The 24287-nt window shown below is 32.6% G+C and overlaps 1 protein-coding gene and 1 long non-coding RNA gene across 2 annotated transcripts in view; one reads left to right on the top strand and one right to left on the bottom strand.

The window, feature by feature from the left end:
* Positions 1–24287, bottom strand: part of LOC114330024 (guanylate cyclase 32E) — a 965459-nt gene that overhangs the window by 456086 nt on the left and 485086 nt on the right. The window lies entirely within an intron of this gene.
* LOC126882481 (uncharacterized) overlaps positions 1–24287 on the top strand; it is a 170587-nt gene that overhangs the window by 101288 nt on the left and 45012 nt on the right. Inside the window, exon 2 of the long non-coding RNA XR_007697358.1 lies at positions 9266–9320. This is a non-coding gene — a long non-coding RNA (uncharacterized LOC126882481). The remainder of the gene's footprint in view (positions 1–9265; positions 9321–24287) is intronic.

The raw sequence follows: 24287 nt of genomic DNA, 5'->3' as shown, positions 1-24287 counted from the left end.
AATGAAATAGAATTAGTTATGTTAGAATTTGATGATGATATTTCCGAAGCCATTCGAGAAGCAAAAAAAAATATTAAAAAATCCCAAATTGAAACAGGAACTCGCTTATATCAATGACAATTATAAATTAATAGTTACCACAATTACTTTATTAGAAAAACAAGAGATAAATTTATGTGAGTCAGTAAAATTAATAGATAATTTAAAGACGAAAATTAAATCGGCACCTGGAAGTAACGGTCAATTAATTTTTAAAAAAATGAAATATGTTTTCGACAAGAATGAAGGTTGTTTGAAATTACAAGTTATGCCAGATTTATTATCCGCTCTGAAATATGCTCCAATTACATCTGTCGATGTCGAACGTTCGTTTTCAATGTACAAATTAATTTTAAGTGATCGAAGACATAGTTTTAAGACCTAAAATATTGAAAAATATTTAGTTGTTTCTATTAATGATAAAATTTTAAGTGGTTACAATGTTTAATTATTAATTAACAGTTATTTAGTTACTAGTTTATTTATACTAATGTTATGATAATGATGTGTAAATATACCTGCCTTAAGTTAATATTACGTTAGTTCACTTTGTACAATAAATAATAAGTAATATTCCTTTATTGCCTATATTTTGCCTAAATGTTAATATTCCTGCCTTTTTTAATAAAAATCTTTGCCTATATAGGCGCCTTTTTCTTCAATTTTTGTTGCCTATAAATCCGAGCTTTAGTTATAAGCTCTCATACAAAAATTAATTTGTCATTCTATATACTGCTGGAACCTACAACTGCTGAGAACTGTATAACTCACTTCGCCCCTCTCTTTCCTTCTCATTCATTCTTTACCTATAACCCTCTCACGCCATCACCCTCAGCGGCAGACTATCGTCTGCCGCGATGATACATCTCAGTTGAATATCACAATAGTTTCACTTGCGATACAAATATTGGACTCTTTCAGGATCTGTTCAGAATCCTCGTAGTAAGTAGAAATGCTCGCTACCGTATTGTTACTGAGATGTCACCAACAAACTGAAACATGTGATAATGTGGATATAAAATTAGAAGCTGTCAAGTCCTTTGTACTTAAAGGACGTAAGTATTTGTAATGAAGTAATAGCTGATGTAAAATACTTTATTTTGAAGAATAATAATTATACACGTAGTTCCATTTTATTATCAAAGTATTAGGTATCTGACAGCTGTCGTTCAGCTGACAGTAGTACCAACTTCCATTCATGGTTAAGGGAGTTTTACACGAACATAACACCACCTCCCTTGACCATGAATTACAAAAAAGTAAAAGTACTTAAAATTCAATCTGGTAACAGGTTTTCTTACTCTAGTGGAACGCCTTAAAATGGGTTCCTCAGTTTCAGTTTGAGCCCCAGGTACACTATTCGAACTTTCCATTTTATTTTTTGAAATTTCTGATTCATCGGTAATCACTTCGGTAGGTGGTGGTGAGAAACTGTGCTCTGGAATTGATGCCCTCGCAACCAAATTGTGAGTAATGGTATCCAGAATGTAACATGTCGGATTATTTTGAGATTGAGTATATTCTTCAATTTGCCGTATTTGGTCTACATGACGTTTGCATGTTCTACCATCATCTAACTGAATTAAATAATGCAATAACCCTAATCTGAGTACTTCTTCTTCTTCTTGTAGTGCCTATCCGTTTCGGATGTTGGCGACCATCATGGCAATCTGCACTTTGCACACTGCTGCTCTGAAAAGATTTGTAGTGGTTGTGTTAAACCACGTTCGTAGATTTTTCAGCCAGGAAATCCTTCGCCTTCCTGGTCCTCGCTTTCCCTCTACTTTTCCCTGCAAGACCAGTTGCAGCAGTCCATATCTCTCACTGTTCCTCATGATGTGACCGAGGTATTCGATTTTGGCTGTTTTTATTTTGATTAACAGCTCTTTTTCTTTTTTCATTCTCAGCAAAACACCCTCATTAGTAATGTGGTCGGTATAAGATATCTTCAGGATTCGACGGTAAAGCCACATCTCAAAAGCCTCAATTTTCTTGCAGGTGGCGTCTGTGAGAGTCCACGACTCAACTCCATACAACAGTATAGGAAATATATAACATCGTAGTAATCTGACTTTTATGGGTATCGACAAATCATGACATTTGAACAACTTTGCCATTTTTTGAAATGCAGATCTTGCTTTCTCTATCCTACATTTGATTTCTATAGAATGGTCCCAATTTTCATTGACGTTCGTACCAAGGTAGGTGTATGTTTTTACTCTTTCTATTTGTTGACCAATCACACTGATTCGTCCAAATTGCTGTTCATTCTTAGAGATCATCATACATTTGGTTTTCTTAGTGTTTAGTGAAAGTCCGTATCTCTGACTGACTTCTGCGATTCTGCTCATTAACTCCTGTAGGGCTTCAGAACTGTCAGCGAATACCACAGTGTCGTCTGCGTATCTTATGTTATTGATACATTCTCCGTTAATTCTAATTCCGGCTTCAACATCATCCAATGCTTCTTGAAAGATTTCCTCAGAGTAGATGTTAAACAACAGTGGGGATAGTATACATCCCTGACGGACCCCACGTTTGATTTTGATATCGTCGGATTCTCCTGCCTCTGTCCGGATAGATGATGTTTGATTCCAGTACAGATTGCTGATAATCCTTAAATCACAGGTGTTTATTCCAATATTGGTTAATATCTCCATCAGCTTGTCGTGCTTTACTGTATCGAACGCTTTATGGTAATCAATGAAACATGCATAAATATCGCAATTCACGTCTCTACATCGTTGAAATAGCGCTTGTATACTAAATAGAGCCTCTCTTGTACCCACTGCATTTCGAAAACCAAACTGTGTTCGGCTGATTTTTTCTTCGCACAGTCTATATATCCTTTGATGTATAATTTTTAGAAATAGCTTTAAAATATGGCTCATTAAGCTGATGGTTCGGAAATCACTGCAGGATACGGACTTTGTTTTCTTTGGTAAAGCAACAAACGTCGACTTCAACCATGCTTTTGGTATTACTCCGCTTAAATATATGTCGTTAAATATTTTGGTTAGGCGTTGAGTACCGTCGGTGTCAAATTAGTTTTATGAGTTCAGCATATGCATTGTCAGGTCCAGGAGCTTTGCCATCTTTTAGTTGTGATATTGCTCTTTCCACTTCACCTGATGTGATTGGTAAGTGGTCATCACATATGTAGGATGGAGGTTGTTCGGATCTAGTATCATCAAAAAGTTCCTGTATGTATTTTGTCCATATGCAGATTTCTTGATTTCTGTCTGTGATGATATTCCCCTGTTGGTCTCGCAATTTGCTAGCTGTGTTGGATTTCTGAAGACCAGCTGCTTGTTTCACCTTTTTATGCATGTTAAACGTATCATGTTTTTGCTCTAACGACTCTATCTCTTCACACTGTGATTTTAACCAATTTTCTTTGGCCTTTCTTATTTCAGTTCTTATTTGTCTCTGAATCGTGTTGTACATTATTTTGTTGTTTTTTGATTTTCTTCTTTCTTCCATAAGTTGTAGTATATTGTCGTTCATCCAACTTTTTCTCATCTCTTTCTTTTCTATTAGATGTTCTTCTCTGATGTTGTTAAAGGTTTCACATATATTTTGGAGTGATTCTTCGGCATTATATGTTTGCTCCGCATTAATTAGCTTCTCTGAAAGAATCTGTGCGACTGTCTCTTTTGTTTTCTTATCTTTTAGTATTCTCATATCGCACTTTTTGTTGCTGTTCTTTTTTGCAACCTTCTTGAATCTAAACCTAAATTTACCAACAACAGGAACATGATCTGATGATACGTCAGCACCGGGGTAACCCTTAACCGATAGGCATCCATTACGGAATCTCTTGTTCACCATTATGTAGTCAATTTGATTCCGTATTACGTTTCCTGGTTGATCTTGCGGGGAGACCCAGGTGTACAAGCGTCTTGGTGGTAGTTTGAAGAATGTGTTTAGTATTGTAAATTCTTCTTCTTCTATAAACAGTTTTAATCTGTCTCCCCTTTCATTTCTCTGTCCTAGACCAAAATCACCTATGAATTCACCGCTTCTCCCTTTACCAATTTTCGCATTGAAGTCACCCATAATGATAGTTATATCTTCTTTTTTAAGTCGTTTAAGTGACTTTATCAACAACTCATAGAATTGCTCTAGATCTTCTTCTGGTTTATCGCTTGTGGGGGCATACACTTGTAATATATTTAATTTGACGGGGCTAGTATTCAGTTGGATTAATATTAATCTTTCAGAAATAGGTATAACATTTGTAACATATTGACGTAATTGGGGAGACACGATTATTCCAACCCCATATATATGTTGACCATCGTCATTTCCTGAGTGGTATACCATATGGTTGTCAACAATACAAGCACCACTATTTGGCCACCTCATTTCGCTTATGCCCATTATACCGATTCCGAGTCTGGTCATTTCTTGAATGGTATTATGAATTTTTCCAGCCTGATACATTGTCTTCACATTCCAGGTACATATTTTAATAATCAACTCTGCTGTTCTTAGAGACACTTTTCCAATTCTGTCACAGGGGTTTCGCTGGGTTACGACCTGGGAGGCCCTGTGGTCTAAAGGTGGATCACCTCCCCTGCCGAATCTTGGCTTCCGTATTCCATGATTAGTAACTATTTCCACTTTAGTTGGATTTGCCATGATAGCTTTTCTAGAGATGTCATCAGGGACCTTTAATGCAGTGGTTTCTCGTTGCCTTCTGCATTCTGATGCCGTTGACCACTTTCTTGGTTCTTCCGCCTTTGAGACCAGTTTCCCAGTCTCAGGACAACAGAGTGCCCTTCCATTTACCAGCTCGTCCGCCCGAAGCCGTTGGCCAGTAAATGGTGGATTGCTTATCCCGGCAAACACTCGGACGTCAGAGCCTCGTTAGTTGTCTAGCAGGATGTACCAGATGACCATGATCTAGATCACCATACGAGCAGGTGAGGTTGGCATTTGAACAGGAGAGGCTATATCTTACGCATCACTATCCCTTAACATCCCAATATCCCAATCTGAGTACAATAATGCCAAATTGCCATTTAGAATGAAAATAATCTCTCACGGAAACCCTAGTTCCTATATCAAAGTTTCTTATATCTGGTTGCACCAACAGATCTTAAGCATAAGACATGCTTTAAGCTCAGCTTACGAAACATAGGCGCTGCACTATTGAGTCTTAGATCAATTTTAAGCTTGTCACAACGGATTTCCACGTGGATTGCTTAGATAAGTATCGACAATTATGGTGTAACGTGAGACAATCAGAGCTGGGCTAAGCTGGAGCTTAAGATTTGTTGGTGCAACCAGGCATTAGACTCGTATCAGTATAGGTAACTCTATCACAACACGAAGGTTTATGTAAATCTAATCTATTCCTTATTTGTCTTCCTAACATAAGTTCTGAGGGAATTTTACCTGTAACTGTATGTGGGCTTCTGCGGTATTGCATAAGTAGCTTACATAATTCAAACTCCCTGTCATTTCCCTCACTTCGCATAGTCCTTAAACATTTTTTCAGTATTTGGACATATCTCTCCCCCTGTCCATTAGTTGCACGATGGTAGGGTGCAGTAAATTTTTGTGTAATTCCATTATCTTTCATAAAACTTCTAAAGTTATGAGAGTCAAATTGTCTACCATTGTCCCTAACAAAAACTTTAGTAATACCAAAAGTTGCAAAAATTTTTCAGCAAATTTCAATAGTAGTTTTTGTAGTAGTATTTTTGGTAAAATGAATTTCAGGCCATTTGCTGAAGAAATCTACTAATATAAAATAATAACCTCCATTGAAAGGTCCAGCGTAATTAGCATGCACTCGTTGAAAACAAAGTTTTGGTGGCTCCCATATGAGAATTATCTTTAATTGGGTTGTTCTTGTGCTTATTGCACCCTAAACAATTTTTACAAAGTGACTCAATATCCTGGTCTATGTGAGGCTCCAGAGCTAAAGATTTCATTCTGACTATTCCAAAATGTGCAATATGTAATTCTGTCAAAATTTTATTTCTCAATTTAGTAGGTATAACTACTCTTTGTCCTCTCATAATAACATCAGATTGTAATGAAAATTCAGCTTGATTTATATTGAAGCTAAATCGTTTATCAACAGGTTTTCCTGTTTTTAACCCAAAAAGTAATTTTTTAAGGTATGATTATTTTTTGTATGAAAAGCTAGATCTCTAATATTTGATTTATTTCAAAGTATAGGTAGACGTGAAAGTGCATTAGCATTGAGATGAGAATCTGTATTTTTTAACTAATGTCATAATTCAAACCTTGTAAGACAATCGCATAATGTTGCATTCTTGTTGCACTTAAAACTGGTGGGCTTTTATCAGGTGCAAAAATTTGAACTAACGGTTTATGATCAGTGAGCAAAGTAAATTTCCTAGCACATAAATAATTGTAAAATATTTTTACTCCAAAAATTATGCTCTAAGCTTCTTTGTCTATTTGTGAATACCTTTGCTGTGTAGTAGTCAGAGCTTGGGAAGCAAACTGTAAGGTTCTCTCTGTACCATCTGGAAAAATAGGTGAAAGTACTGCACCTACCCTATAGGGTGATGCATCAGTTGCTAGGACCAATGGTAAGTTTGAGTCCTAGTGACATAAAACATTTCTAGAACAAATGAGTTTTTTTGGTTTGTCAAACGCAGTTTGACAAGTATTAGACCATGTAAAATTGACATGCTTTTTAAGTAAATTATTTAATGGTTGTAAAATTGTAGAAGTACCTTTTAAAAAACGTCTGTAATAATTAATTAGGCCACAGAAACTCCGAACTTGAGTTCTGTTTGTAGGTGTTGGAGCATTTGCAATTGCAGTTACCTTATCTGCTCTAGTAGACACCCGCTTTACTCATCTTATATCCACAGTAGTCAATCTCGTCTTTGAAAAATTCACTTTTATTCAAATTTATATGTAAATTATGTTCAGATAATTTCTTTAAAACTTGTTTAAGTTTTTGTAAATGTAAGGTATTATTTGGAGCTCTAATTCTTATATCGTCCTGAAATATTGAAATACCATCTATTCCTTGTAGCATTTGCTCCATTAAACGTTGCCATTAGGCAGGAGCACTAGCAATTCCAAACAATAATCGATTTGGTTGAAATAAACCTTTATGGGCGTTTAATGTAAGTAAATGTTTCATTTCATCTCTTATTGGCAAGTGTAAGTAAGCTTTCGTAATATCTATTTTTTTATATTTGTCCTAACCTGCTAATTGGGAAAGTAGATTATCTGGTGTAGGTAAAGGGTATTCATCCACTTCAATGCAAGGATTTAATGTGATTTTAAAATCACCACAAATGCGTATGTCCCCATTTTTTTTAACTACAGGAACAAGGAGCTGCCCAGTCCGAAAATGCTACTTTCTTTAAGGCTCCCTGATATACTAAGGACTCTAATTCTGCCTCAACTTTAGGGCGCATTGCAAAAGCTACAGGACGGGCCTTACAAAATTTTGCTTTAGTACCTACCAGGTTTTAGATGAATTCTAACCTCTTTTGTTTCACCAACTAACTTTTCAAATAAATGTTTATATTTATCTAACAAAGTTGCAATTTACAATATTTCATGTAGAATTGTATTTACCTGATGTAAATTGATTTCAAGAGCATGTATCCACTCCCGACCAACCAGTGAGTAGCCATCACCATCCACCACATACAACTTTAGAGTGTGCTTTGTTTCCTGGTACTCAACCTCCACTGAAACTAAACCTTTAAATTATTTTTGCAGTAGGTAGTTAATTTAACATCCGATTTTTGTAGTTGTAATTGTAATGCAGGAAAATATTTTTCAAATATATTTTTTTTATGATTGTAACAGCAGCGCAAGAATTAATTTTAAAATTTAAAATGCTACACTTTTAAATTTATAAAAAATTTATCTTTGCAATTTCCAACATTTACTTCTCAAACCACTTGAGCAGAGTTTACTGAATTAACTTGCCTGTATGAATTTTGTTTTGCCTTTAAAAAAAATTTTGAATATGTCCTACTTTTTTACAAAAGTTGCAAATTAAATGCTTTTTATTGCACTTATCGGCTAAATGCGAAGTGACTCCGCATCTATAACAAGCCCTATTACGATTACTTGACATTGTAGAAGTATCGTTAGGAGAGCTGCTATTATTATTTACTGTATTATTATCATTAAATTTACTAGTGTTTGTATTTTTATGAGAACTTTTTGCTTTCACATTTAAAACATTTATACTAGCCTGATTGTAATCATTGTTGTGAGAAAATTGATTACTATCCTTTTCTGAAGTTTCCATGCTTGCTGCAATTTCTACGACTCGATTCAAGTCCAATCCCTTTGTTTCTAACAGCCTGGCTTGAATGCTCTTTGACTGTAGACCAAAAACAAACTGATTTCGTATAGCACTTTTTAAGTATGTGTAAAAGTTGCAGTTTATGGCAAGTTTCTGTAGAGAATGTAGGTATTCTTGTATACTTTCGCCTTTTGCCTGTCTTTTTGATTGAAACCTAAATATTTCAGCAATTTCAAGTGGTGCAGGGTTGTAAAAACTATCCATTTACTTAACTGTATCCTCATATGACTTGTCTTCAAGGACCTCTGGAGCTAGTTTATCACACAGTGTATCGTATTCTTCCGACCCCATGTAATGTAGTAAATAGGGCAGTTTCATTTTCTCTGAAATTTTAAAAACTTTGTATGCTCCTTCCAATCGTTTTACCCACCTGGACCATTTTGTGACTGTTTGGTTAAAAGGTTTAAAGGAAAACTGGAATGTAGAAACTTGTGTAGACATTATTGGAGCTGTAGCAGGTGCAACTATCGTTGGAGTTGTAGTCGAGGAACTCGTGGCTGTACCGGCTGTAGTTGGAAGCGTTGTAGTTGATGTAGTATCTGTAGTATTTGTATCCATCCCATCCTCGTCGCCAAATATCAAGTCCTTTGTACTTAAAGGACGTAAGAATTTGTAATGAAGTAATACTCGATGTAAAATACTTCATTTTGAAGAATAATTATACACGTAGTTCCATTTTATTATCAAAGTATTAAGTATCTGGCAGCTGTCGTTTAGCTGACAGTAGTACCAACTTCCATTCATGGTTAAGGGAGTTTTACACGAACATAACAGAAACGACTTGCTTCGTTGGTAACCAACTTCCAGAAACATGCGAATATACATTTGGGTACGTTTTCTCCTTTTAATACTTTAATAAAAAAAAATTGTAAAGTTCATAATCCTTTTTCCTTACAGAAACGCGATGACAAAGAAATTGACTAAGTGGAAACCAACTTCGAACGCGAATAAAGTGAGTATGAAGATTAAGATACTTATTTTTAATATTTTTTATCTAGTTTTATATCAATACATGCTAGAATTGTACGTAGGTCATAGATATGTATATTTTTATTACGTCCAGTAATTAAAAATAAACCAAAAAAAAAAATTTTGGAAGGTATACTTATTTAGACGGGATTGGGAAAAATGTTGAGATTGAATTTTTATAAAACCCTAAGCGCATACGCACACATAGAATGGGATTAGTTGCTAAATCTTTTAATCTATGTAAGTATCAGTGCAAATAAGACTTGAAAAGAATATAATAGTGTTTTTAGTAAATATATTTATTATAATTTTTGTGTAATTGGATTTTTCTTCCTCGGGAAAAAGATATTAAGTAATATTAAAACATTTTTATATTTATACTTCACTTATCACTTGGTCTATTTTTCACTATGTCCGAGAAATCATGTAAACATAGCGATTATAGGTCAGTGGTAGAGCATTCGACTACAGATCGAGAAGTCCTGGGTTCAAATCCGGATGTTTCCTATTCTTTTTTTTTAATTTTTGGTTTTGTTTTAATAAAAAATTTTGGAAAGTAGTAAGCAATAAAATTAGTTTAATATTTAAACAATATATAAATAAACTGTTTAAGGATATTTATATCGTTGAAATCATATAATAGAAATATAACTTCTTACATGCATACCAAGTACACACACACATTCTTTTTACTTTATCGTACTATATACGTAGTATAGTATAATAGATAAAGTTATAGGATCGTGCAAAAATTTTTTTTTCAGATTTCACTTTTTTTTTACGTTTTGAGTCCCCCTGAGTCTAAAAAGCAAATAAAAAAAACATGTCGGAAGTATGTACGTACGTATGTCGCCACCGCCCAGCAAAAACTACCGGACCGATTTCAATGAAATTCGGTATGAGTAAGTTTAAGAGAATTTTGTCGAGAAACTAAGCTTTTAAAAAAAATCTCTCAAAGGGGGGCCGAAATAGGGGGGTTATTTAGGGTCCATTTTTGCAAATTTTGACCGAAACGAATGAAATTTAACTCAAAGTTAGCTCATTGATAGGTTAATCTAAATACGAAATTTGACATTTCCAAATTCAAAATGGCGGCCAAAATGGCCGACTGCCCACCCGACACATTTCTCTACCTATCTAAAAACTTGTTTAAGATAAGTTTAATTTGAAAAAGTCGGTATATAGCCTAAAGATGGGGCTCTAAGAGGAAGATTATTGTTTTTCAGAAAAAGTTATGGGTTGCCTATATTTAAGGGGTCAAAATTTGACATAATTTTGAACTAGATTTTCTCAAAAATGGCTCCAAGGAATTTGTTTATTTTTTGATGTAGTTTTGATATCCTCTAGGTAAATGGAATGACATCATCCAGATTTCTTAATTCCCCATAAGAGGGGAGTTAGTAATTTTTTATAAAAAAATATTCGGCTGCCCGTAACTTCCTTTGTAATAGAAACTAAAATCTGAAATTTTGCAGATATACATGATACTTTATTATCTATTATAACAATAAATTTTACCCAAAATATGGCTTCCGGTTGAAACGGAAATGAAAAAAAAATCTTAATTTTTTTAGATACGCCCTGTATATTTTTACATATTTTGAAATAATCCAAAATTACCTTTCCAATGACATAAAACTCGTTGCTGTAGCTCAAAAACTCGAAAAGTTACAGTAAATAGAAATTTTGCTATAATCTTGTGTGTGTTCTCTCTCACGCGATGATAGCAGAGCATTATTATAGGGCAGTGAATGAGGGTACTTGGCTCCGAATTCCATCCTACTACATCGATGTACTTGATATTTTCACAGAAGGTAGGGAATTGCTCAAGAAACAAAATCTACCCTATATACTATGGCGCTTTTTATCTTGGGGCGGTTCCCACCCCTTCAAGGGGGTGAAAAATGTGTTGGTCAAAATAACGAAAGTGGCTAGAAAACCTATTTCTAAGCAAAAACTGGTCTATACTTTTTTTTGAGAACTCGATACTTTTTGAGTTATGCGTAGTTGAAAATTGGCCATTTTCATTGAAAAATTACACCTTTTCGGACGGTTTTTTGTGAATACCTTAAAAACTATACATCGAACTAAAAACACTGTATAAAACATTTTTTTAGATTATAAATAATAAAGAGATTCGTTCCTTCGTAAATGTTCTGTTAATAATACAAAAAGATATATGGTAGGTGAAAAAGAGTTTGCTTTTTTGGTGCATGCTCAAATTGGTGTATTCAAGTTGAAATAACAGAGGAACGGTAGGTTTTAGGTGTGTAATGCTATCAACTCCTTTTGTAGTGTTTGAAAAGGCCTTTAAAACGAGCACCGTTAGATCGACGCTGTCAAGCCAAAACGGCATAAACGACAATAAATTGATTTTTCAAGAAAGCCAAAAAACTGATTATTTTTATTTTTACCAATTCTGCTTATCTGCACAGTGACTCAAAAAAATTGGTGATTTTTTTTTCAAATTTTAATATTTTATGAACATTAATGTGGCTGAAAATACTGTCTGAAATAAATTAAAAACTAGAAAATGGCGCTTATGTCCAATCAAGATATAACATTGGTGAATATGCCAAACGTACCTCTGGCGTTTGTGTCGATCGCATCGTTGTAAGGTTAGCCAATATGGCGCTTAAAAGGGATAGTTTAAACATATTGTACAAATCTCATTGTTGTCTAATTACTTCAAAGATAATACAGTAACATTTTCGAAAGCAATCAAAGATAAATCTAGTTAAAATTGAAAAACCATCTTAATTGATTCTTTGCATTTTTGCATAAAATTTGATTTTTGAGCATGTTCCATCAATTTTAAATAGAAATAAACATCATATTTAGATTCAGCGACCTCGAAAACATAAAGAATCATCAAAATTTGTCATTCATCTTAAAGTTGATTTTCGTGGTCGGTATAACATCATTTTAGGGGTTGCTGCCGCTTGCCTAACACTAAGTGTGCGATTTTTAAAGTCATAACTTTTTTCCTATTACATATTATTTTGACTGGAAATTTTTCAGAAAACTTCTTCATCACTTATATTTTAATACTGTATTGGTTAAAATTATAAGCTAAAAACTTCGTCGCTCAACTTTTTTAATTAAACATGAAACTAACGAAATCTGACGACAAAATGTTTAAAAATTAATAACTCCTTTTTGAATTCGTTTAAACACTTTAGACAAAGCTCGTTGGTATCTAAATACTTAAAAAATGAAACAGTAAAATTTTCAAAAGGAAATATTTACAGCGACCAAAGATACAGTGAGGTAAAGTTGAAAAATCATCAAAATTGATTTTTTGAATTTTTACATGAAATTTGATTTTTGAACATGTTCCACCAATTCTAGATAAAAATAAACTTCATATTCGGATTCAGCTACCTCGAAAATATAAAGAATTATAAAAATTTGCCATTCACCTCCCATGGTCGCTTTTTCGATTTCTAAGCCTCAAATTAGGAGTGTGCCGTTCGCCGCCGTGTAAGTGAGCTATGGAGTGACGTCAGAATTACGCCTCTTTTCGCTTTGACAAGTTGTTGCTAAATCAGTTTTAAGCGTACCCTAATTATTAATTGTAATTCTATATTTTTGATAGATTAATAATATAATTTGTGTGTTAATTTTAATTGATTTCATATTTTTAGTTTTGATTTGATTTTGTTCTAGTGTTACTTTTAGGTGATATTATTCTAGGTATATAAGGTAAGAAATACTTAAATTTTTAAAATATGTTAAACAATGTTGTTTTGAAGCTATTTTCTTGTGGCATTTTTGTAACTAATTATTTTTAATGGGAAATAAGCCACAATTTTACTAAAAAAATGATTTTATTAACGTCCAAATAGGATCCGATTTAACCGTCGAAACGTTAATAAAAACATTTTTTTAGTAAATTTGTGGCTTATTAGACAAGCCGAAAACGGCGGGTTCGTCGGAGAAAATATTCCCATGACATTTTTTGCATAATCACGTTCGTGAGACATCCCAGAATAAGGTTCAAGAAGTCGCCCAAGGGAAAAGTGGTCCAAATTAAAAAAAAAAATTTTTTAATCAAATTGCAAAAATCAATATTTTTGGCCCGGACAAATTTTGTTTAGATTTTTTGGACCATTCTGGATAAAAAAGATCTCTTATAATTTTTCTCTAAAGTTGATCGTTTTCGAGATATAAACAATTTAAAATTGAAAAAAACGAAAAATGGCGATTTTCAAGGCTTAATAACTCTATTAAAAGTTATTACTATGAAAATCAGAAAGTGACTAAATCAAAGTTTAAAGCACCCCCTACAAGATCCTGGAGAAATTTTTGTCATTATTTTGTTACTAAGCTGTTATTTTTAAGTAATAATAATGAGCGCCTGCACGTATCAGGTGCCCGTCTATAGTGAGTGCAAGAGAGATGCCATTCCGGTAGTGTATCTTACTCGCACTCACATTTACAGTTGCGATCAATGCGATCTTACGGCTTATTGTTAATGATTAAAAATAACAGCTTACTAATTAAATAATGACAAAAATTTCTCCAGCATCTTGTAGGGGGTGCTTTAAACTTTGATTTAGTCACTTTCTGATTTTCATAGTATTTAATAACTTTTAACAGAGTTATTAAGCCTTGAAAATCGCCATTTTTAGTTTTTTTCAAGTTTAAATTGTTTATGGTACATTCCATGTCAAATCACTCAGGCAAAAAATTTTGGATCTCCGATTTGTCTGAAAATTGGTATATAGCTTCTGAGGGACGTAAAAATACGATATTTAAGGTCAAAAAATCTTCTTCTTTTTTTTCTCAAAATTGTTATTTTATGCGATTTTACAGTGATTTGGAGTTTATTTAAACAAATTTGCATTTTCTGTCGTAAAGTATCAATGAAAAACATAATATTTTAATAGAAAGTACTCAAAAATGTCATTATATGGCATTATAACAAGTTATTTTGATTCAAAACAAGTTTTTGACCAAATTTTATAGTGTAAAAACGTTAAAATACCGTTTTTTACATTTTCCTCCATTCCCAAAATACATTAGTCGGGATAGCATATAACCTTGAATGTCGAGCTGCCCAAAATTTTATTTTTCTGATCTTTAGGGGAGTCAATAGTAGCCTAAATTTAAAATCATGAATGAATTCCTCCGTTACGTTAGCCGCCATCTTGATTTTAAAGGAGAACCTGTTTTGCTCAATCTCTCCGCCATTTTTTAACTTTTCGACAAAAATGGTAGGAACTGAAACTGTTCCAAATAAATTGTATTTACAATTATTACAACTTCTTTTAACAATTTTTGTCGTGAGGTCGATATTTTCGAGTTAATTGTACTTACAGTAGACGCCTATATTTTTGACTATAATATTGTATGTAACATTTTTGGTATTGTAATATAATTCAAATCCTTCTCACCACTTAAAGTCCTATGTTTTGTCTATCTGTGGACAAACTTTCAGCCAAATCGATTGTGATGTATTTTGGGAATGGAGAAAAATGTAAAAAACGGTATTTTAACGTTTTCTACACTATAAAATTTAATCAAAAGCTTGTTTTGAATTAAAGTAACTTGCTATAATGCCATATAATGACATTTTTGAGTCCCTTCTATTAAAATATTATGTTTTCCATTGATACTTTACGATAGAAAATGCAAATTTGTATAAATAAACACCAAATCACTGTAAAATCGCATAAAATAACATTTTGAGAAAAAAAGAAGAAGAAGATTTTTTGACCTTAAATATCTTATTTTTACGTCCCGCAGAAGCTACATACCAATTTTCAGACAAATCGGAGGTCCGAAATTTTTTTTGCTCCAAAATTGAGTGATTTGAAATGGAATGACCCTTATATCTCGAAAACGATCAACTTTAGAGAAAAATTATAACAGATCTTATTTGTCCAGAATGGTCCAAAAAATCTAAACTAAATTTGTCCGGGCCAAAAATCCTGATTTTTGCAATTTGATTAAAAAAAATTATTAAAAAAAAATTTGGACCACTTTTCTCGTGGGCGACTTCTTGAACCTTATACAGCTTAGTAATAAAATAATGACAAAAATTTCTCCAGGATCTTGTAGGGGGTGCTGTAAACTTTGATTTAGTCACTTTCTGATTTTCATAGTAATAACTTTTAATAGAGTTATTAAGCCTTGAAAATCGTCATTTTTCGTTTTTTTTTTCAATTTTAAATTGTTTATACCTCGAAAACGATCAACTTTAGAGAAAAATTATGGGAAATCTTTTTTGTCCAGAATGGTCCAAAAAATCTAAACAAAATTTGTCAGGGCCAAAAATATTGATTTTTTCAATTTGTTTAAAAAAATTGTTAAAAAAAATTTGGACCACTTTTCCCGTGGGCGACCTCTTGAACCTTATACAGCTTAGTAATAAAATAATGACAAAAATTTCTCCAGGATCTTGTAGGGGGTGCTTTAAACTTTGATTTAGTCACTTTCTGATTTTCATAGCAATAACGTTTAACAGAGTTATTAAGCTTTGAAAATCGCCATTTTTCATTTTTTTCAATTTTAAATTGTTTATACCTCGAAAACGATCAACTTTAGAGAAAAATTATAAGAGATCTTTTTTAACCAGAATGATCCAATAAATCTAAACAAAATTTGTACGGGCCAAAAATATTGATTTTTAAAATTTGATGAAAAAAAAATTGTTAAAAAAAATTTGGATCACTTTTCCCGTGGGCGACTTCTTGAACCTTATTCTGGGATGTCTTACGAACGTGATTATGCAAAAAAAGTCATGGGAATATTTTCTCCGGCGAACCCGCCGTTTTCGCCTTGTCTATAATTTCCCATTAAAAATAGTTAATGATGTTAAAGAATTAATAGGTTTATGAATAGCGTTTTATAAATAATTATTTTATGTAGGTATGTATATAATTGCTAATTATTAAATTATACACATATTTCTTTGTGAAGAGTAAATAAACAGCTCGTCAAAAGTTAGGAAAATAAACAATTATGCTCATTTTCATATGTAGTTGATTTTTTCGTGAACAGATTACCGGATTCCGCTATTTTTTGAAGTAATATTTCTTTACGATCGAGAGTGAAATTTTATAAGAGCGCATGGGCACACAAACAGTATTATGTAGTTCGTTGATGGTTCGTTGCTAATCTTTTAAGTAATGTAGATATGTATCAGCGCAAATAAGTCATTAAAAGAATATGTTAGTAGGTATTCTTAGTAAATGTATTATTTATTATAATTTTTGTAACTTTGGATTTGTCTTCCTCGATAGTAAGATAATAAAATATCTATTATGTATAACATTTTTATACTTCATTTGATGTATTTGTCACCGTGATGTGTAATTATATTCGAGACGTCACTTACAAGGGGCTTGATAGCTTAGTTGGTAGAGCATTGGACCAGAGATCGAGAGGTCGCGGGTTCAAATCCAGGACAATTTATATTCTCGTTTTTTTATTTTTTATTTTTTGTTATTGTTTTAATAAAAATTTTTTGAAAGTGGTATATAAGAAAGTTAGTTTAATATTTAAATAAAATAAAAATAACCTGTTAAGTATATTTGTTTCGTTGAAGGTAACTAGTACACTTTAGGAGACCAAAAATAATAATATTTTTCAATAATCTTTCTCTCACAACCTTTATTAAATATGAACATAAAAAATTTATGATTGTCTCAAAAACAGAACATGGAAATGAAAGGTTAATGATAGAGCAAACCCAAATAGAAAAAGTTAAGACATACAAATATCTGGGAACCTGGGTTGATGACAAAAATGACCAAAGCAAAGAAATTAAAGTCCGAATTGAAACTGCAAGGCAAGCATTTATAAAAATGAAGACACTGCTTACAAACAAAGACCTTCAGTTGCCTCTCAGATTGAGGGCTCTAAGATGCTACATATTTTCTATATTGCTATACGGAATGGAAGCTTGGACATTGAAGAGACAACACATAAGAAGAATAGAAGCGTTCGAAATGTGGTGTTACAGAAGAATATTGAAAATTCAGTGGGTTCAAAGGATTACCAATGTTGAAGTGCTACGACGTTTAAATAAGGAGTTAGAAATTATGAAAAGTATAAAAACTAGAAAACTGGAATATTTGGGTCACATTACCAGAGGAGAAAAATATGAGTTGCTGAGAATTATTATGCAAGGAAGGATCCAAGGAAGAAGAGGCATAGGAAGAAGACGCATCTCCTGGCTGAGGAACCTTAGAGAATGGTTTAACTGTAGTTCATTACAACTATTCAGAGCAGCAGCCAACAAAGTGACCATAGCCATTATGATATCCAACCTCCGATAGGAGAGGGAACTTTAAGAAGAAGAAGAACATAAAAACTTTTACACATTAATATATAACTCTTAGAGAGTACAAAAAATATATATTTTTTCATTTATGCACGTACACTAATATTGTAGAGGGCGCAAAAGTTAAGGCCTCGAAAAATGATGGCGGACAGTTGGACAAATCTCAGGATTGGATATCCGAAATAAAAAAGTCTTACTGCTTTTGAAAAAGGAAATTTATTATTAATTGTCACTTACGTGACAATTTGCCACAATTTGACCAAACAATTAAAAATAAATATTCTTTAACCATGAAAAACTGAAGAAAAACAGGCGATCTTTTCACAAAAACTTTTCAAATTTCCGTTAAATATTTTCTTTGCGGAATTTTTCAATATCAGTGGTAAATTGTCACGTAAGATATTTTCCTTTTTCAAATGCAGTACGAGTTTTTTATTTCAGAGATCTCAATCCTGAGATTAACGATCCGCCATCGGAACTACTTTTTTTTCGAGACCTCGACTTTGGCGCCCTCTATAAAATATTAGTGTACGTGCATAAATGAAAATAGATATATTTTACTTTATCGTACTATATACGTAGTATAGTATAATAGATAAAGTTATACGATCGTGCAAAAAAAAATTTTTCAGATTTCACTTTTTTTCGACGTTTTGAGTCCCCCTGAGTCTAAAAAGCAAATAAAAAAAAACATGTCGGAAGTATGTACGTACGTACGTACGTACGTATGTACGTACGTATGTCGCCACCGCCCAGCAAAAACTACTGGACCGATTTTGATGAAATTCGTTATGAGTAAGTTTAAGAGAATTTTGTCGAGAAACTAAGCTTTTAAAAAAAATCTCTCAAAGGGGCGCCGAAATAGGGGGGTTATTTAGGGCCCATTTTTGCAAATTTTGACAGAAATAAATGAAATTCAACTCAAAGTAAGCTCATCGATAGGTAAATAAAAGTACGGAATTTGACATTTCCAAATTCAAAATGGCGGCCAACATGGCCGACCGCCCCCCGACACATTTCCCTATCTATCTAAAAAGTTTTTGAAGATAAGTTTAATTTGAAAAAGTCGTTATATAGCCTAAAGATGGGGCTATAAGAAAGATGTTATCGTTTTTCAGAAAAAGTTACGGGTTGCCTATATTTAAGGGGTCAAATTTTGACATAAATTTGAACTAGATTTTCTCAAAAATGGCTGCAAGGAATTTTTTAATTTTTTGACATATTTTTGATATCCTATCAGTAAATTGAATGACATTAGTCATATATCTTAACTCCCCATAGGAGGGGAGTTATGAATTTTTTATAAAAAAATATTCGAGTGCCCGTAACTTCCTTCTTAATAGAAACTAAAATTTGAAATTTTGCAGACATATATGGTATTTTATTATCTATTATCACAATAGATTTTACCAAAAACATGGCTTCCGGTTGAACCGGAAATGAATAAAAAATCTTAATTTTTTTGATCCGCCCTGTATATTTTAACACATTTTGAAAGAATGCAAAATTACCTTTCCAATGACATAAAATTTATTGCTGTAGCTCAAAAACTCGAAAAGTTACGGTAAATAGAAATTTTGCTATAATCTTATGTGTGTCCTCTCTCACGCGTTCATAGCAGAGCATTATTGTAGAGCAATCAATGAGGGTATTTGGCTCCGAATTCCATCCTACTACATTGATGTACTTGATATTTTCACAGTAAGTAGGGAATAGCTCAAGAAACAAAATCTACCCTATATACTATGGCGCTTTTATCTTGGGGCGGTTCCACTTCTTCAAGGGGGTGGAAAATTTGTTGGTCAAAATAAGCACGGAAGTGGCTGAAGAACCTATTTCTAAGCAAAAACTGGTCTATACTTTTTTTTTTAGAACTCAATACTTTTTGAGTTATGCGTAGTTGAAAATTGGCCATTTTCATTGAAAAATGACACCTTTTCGGACGGATTTTTTGTGAATACCTTAAAAACTATGCATCGAACTAAAAACTCTATATAAAACATTTTTTAGATTATAAATAATAAAGAGATTCGTTCCTTCGTAAATGTTCTATTTATAATACAAAAAGAGATATGGTAGGTGAAAATAGTTTGTTTTTTGGTGCATGCTCAAATTGGTGTATTCAACTTGAAATAACAGAGGAACGGTAGGTTTTAGGTGTATAATGCTACCAACACCTTTTGTAGTGTTTGAAAAGGCCTTTAAAACGAGCACCGTTAAATGTCGGTTACTTACAAACTAAGCGAGATATGGTGCAAAAAATATAATGACTAATGTACTTTAAGGAAAAATGAAAAGTATATACATTTAACTCCCCATCCACCATAATTTAAATGCATTGTTTTTCTTCTCAATACCTTTTAATATAGTGTTATTTCTACTTTCAAAAAGTTAAACGGGTTTAAAATGAATGGTTTTTTTAAAAAATGTGATCAAATTATAGAATGAATTTTTAAATTTTCTTAAAAATCTTCCTTTTTCTCCATGTAATTCGAAAATAAAAATATTTCACCCCTGAGAAGTGGTGGGAACTTCCCCCATGATAAAAGCGCCATAGTATATAGGATAGACTTTGAATTAGGAGATTGGGCTACTCCCAAAATTTCATTAAAATCCATGCAGTAGGATAGAATTTGGAGATAATATATTGTTCTTAATCTCGCGCATTGACTGGCGTAATCGAAATAGAATGAAATGCAAATATTGTAAACTATTAATTTCTCAGAAAAATGAACTAATTTGAAATGAAAGTATGACTATAATATTCTATTGATTTATGCAATAATCTACACATCTATAGTGTGTCCCCGAAATATGGCATCGAACATTTTCTCAAATGCAGGAATTAATGATGCGTAGAACCATAAAATACTTTTAAGTACAGTAGGTGTTTCTAAAATATCAAAATAACGAGTAACTTTGTTATTTTTATAGAATGCCAATATCTAGTACCATAACGATAATAGATCGGCACGATAAAGTTCTCGGGCGGCCCTTCCGTCCAGCGTTTTTAATTGTCAGATTATCAATATTCCTCAATGTAATTGTCAGGTTATTATTTTGGGCAACTACGACATCAATTTAAACCATATAATAAAAATCTGCCGCACTCGAATATGTCAAGGTCGCTTTTTTACATCTTTAAAAATCGGGCATGACTTTTGGTGCGTCAAAATCGTCAGAATAGGATACTTTCTTGAGTTCACTTAGCATTCTCTCTGAATATCAGACAAGCGTGAATATTTTTTCCTACCTCTTTTTGCAACAGCGTTTCCCTTACTACTCGTCAGATTAATAAGTGTTTTCGCAGAGAAAGCAGGGACTAGTCCACGACAAGAGAAGCATACGCACTTTAAAATAATATAAATAACACCGTTAATAGATGAAGATACAAGGTATATTACTACTAATAATTATAGTATTTCTTTTAAGGTAAAATATTGCAAAACCTTTAAATTTTAAAGAACGGCTTGGATTGACATGAAATTTGGCGCATACACATAGCTAAGAAGTCAAAGAAAAAAAGTGATATGGTGCCGATGTGGGCTTTTGCTCTGGGGGTGAATTTCACCCCATCTTGGGGGGTGAAAAATATATGTCCAAAATAAGTCCGGAAATAGATAAATTGACTAATTCTAAGAAGCTTTTGTTCTATAGAGTTTTTTCATCAAGTCAATACTTTTTGAGTTATTTGCGAGTGAACATGTTCATTTTTCAACAAAATAACCACGTTTTTAGACGGTTTTTCGCAAATAACTCAAAAAGTATTTTGAATTATTCAAGTTGAAATACTAAATTTGGAATTTGGCGAACATGAACCTATTTTTCATTAGCTAGAAATCTGGTTTTCTGCTAGGTATAGAGACCTCATGTATACACCATTTTTTTTACTTTTTTACCGGCTATATTTTTGCCAAGAACATTTTTTTCGATAAAATACTTACTTTTTGAATTTTTTGCGAAAAACCGTCTAAAAACGTGGTTATTTTGTTGAAAAATGAACATGATCACTCGTAAATAAGTATAAAAGTATTGACTTTGTGAAAAAACTCTATAGAACAAAAGTTACTTATAATTAGTTAGTTTCATCCCAATCATAACCCACCGGTAGAAACTTGATGGCAAACAAATTCAACAAATTTTTCCTCATATATTAGTTTTTCACTACCGTCAAGTTTAATAGGAAAGCGCTGTTTGCCAAATAAAAAATATACATAGATGTATTTATCAAAGCAATACTATTTCGCTTTGTCTTGAAACAAGAATGTTAAACAAAAAAAGATAACTATCTGTACTATAAGTGCTAAACTGACATTGCCCTATAGAAGGTTATGTAAGATTTTTGTTGGCTTATTTTTTCTCCTTCTTTTATGGCTTTTGGGAACTGTGAGCTATTAGCCAGAAAAATTTCTTAAAACTAACGGCTAACTAAACCTACCATACAACAAAACTACTACGAACTTAATCGACCAATCAAGGATAGGGAAGGGAAAGTGAAGTTGGTTAAAAAATAAACTGTCGTTAAAATAAAAAATAAATAAATAAAATATAACTTAAAAACAATAAACCTCCAATATTATGACAGACGTCAGTTACTATTTACAATCTCACCAAATATATTAAATCATATAAATTCGTCACTAATTCTAGCGAATGAAATGCTCGCTGCAGGTAGTAGAAATGACATGTCAAAACATCTGATTATTCCCTATATACAGGGTGTCCCGAAAATATTGGTCATAAATTATACCACAGATTCTGGGGTCAAAAATAGGTTGATTGAACCTCACTTACCTATATACAATAGTGCACACAAAAAAAGCTACAGCCCTTTGAAATTACGAAATGAAAATCGATTTTTTTTCATATATCGAAAACTATTAGAGATTTTTTATTGAAAATGGACATGCGGCATTCTTATGGCAGCAGAATCTTAAATAAAAATTAAAAATTTGTGTATCCCATAAAAATTTTATGAGGGTTTTGTTCCCTTAAACCCCGCAAACTTTTGTGTACGTTCCAATTTAATTATTATTGTGGCACCATTAGTTAAACAAACTGTTTTTAAAATATTTCTGCCTCTTAGGACTTTTTCGATAAGCCAGTGTTTATCGAGATATTTTGAATATTTATCGAATCCACCAAATATTTGTATAATATGGTACGATGTACGATAGTATGTACGATTATAGAGACCTGTTAATAATCTGAAAATGTGCTGTTTAAGCACGGCCGTAGAAAAAAAAACTATTATAATTTACATTTATAGGTATATTTAGAAAAAGAAGCCACATCTCGTTACACGGTGACTTATCAAAAAAAGACTAAAAGGCAAAAAAGTTTTAAAAACACTGTGTTTAACTAATGGTTCAACAATAATAGTTTAATTGGAACCTACACAAACATTTGGGGGGTTTAAGGAACAAAACTCCCATAAAATTTTTACGTAATTATATTAAAAAAGAAGCCGCATCTCGATAAAAACTGGTTATCGAAAAAATACTAGGAGGCAGAAAAGTTTCAAAAACGTTGTGTTTAACTAATGGTACCACAATTATGAATTAATTGGAACGTACACCAAAGTTTGGGGGGTTTAAGGGATCAAAACCCCCATAAAATTTTATGGGGTGAACAAATCTCACTATAATTTTTTTTAAGATGATCCTACCATAAGAATGATACATGTCTATTTTCAATAAAAAATCTTTAATAGTTTTCGATATATTGAAAAAATCGATTTTCATTTTGTAACTTCAAATAGCTATAACTTTCTTTATGAGCACATTTGTACTAAAGTAAGTTAGGTTCAATCAAACTATTTTTGACTCCAGAATGTAAGGTATAATTTATGACCAATCTTTTCGGGACAGCCTGTATATTTTTTTCTTTAGGATATGGCAACAAGGAATAAATTACGTGCTTTCCTTATTGTTTGACTTTTCCTATATTTATGAATAAACGATAATACACTAAATAAAAAATATCATATGGAATTAAAGTGCGCATGCGTTGTCGTGAACTAAAAGTCGCCGACAGGGTCCCCGAACGAACATAATAGGTGCGTTCACGGGTAGAGTTGACAAGTTGTCGCCGACAATTTCTAACCTCACTTAATATAAATAATACCGTTAATAGATAAATATACAAGGTATATTTACTTTTAATTAATATTAATAATTAATTATTAAATTATACTAGGTAAATATACCTTATATATTTATCTATTAACGATATTATTTATATCATTTTAAAGTGCGCATGCGTTTTGCTGCTAATTTGTCGCCGACAAGTCGCCGACAGGCTCCCGCGAACGCACTTAATATTATCTCTCGGTTATCAGAAAGACATAGCGCGTTTACACTATGAATGTCTGACGCTCTCGAATATTTATATGACTGTTTGTTTTTTTTACATGCTTGAAAATTTGTACACGCCCACCTTCTCGTTAAAATAGCAAACTTAAGGGCGTAGGGGCAAAATTTCGGCTCCAATGCTATTTCGACTCCAAGCTAAATGCGTTAACTTTTTTCGAAACCGAGAAACCAGTTTTGAGAAAACTAATAAATATTTTTGAAAAATTTAAACGCAGAATGAAAGATTACATTATTGCAGACGGCCGAAAGTCCCTTAAAATAAACAAAAAGTTTCTTGTGATTT

The sequence above is a fragment of the Diabrotica virgifera genome, chromosome 1 (assembly GCF_917563875.1).
Source record: "Diabrotica virgifera virgifera chromosome 1, PGI_DIABVI_V3a".
Classification (NCBI taxonomy): Eukaryota; Metazoa; Arthropoda; class Insecta; order Coleoptera; family Chrysomelidae; genus Diabrotica; species Diabrotica virgifera.
This window is presented reverse-complemented; position numbering and strand designations above follow the sequence as displayed.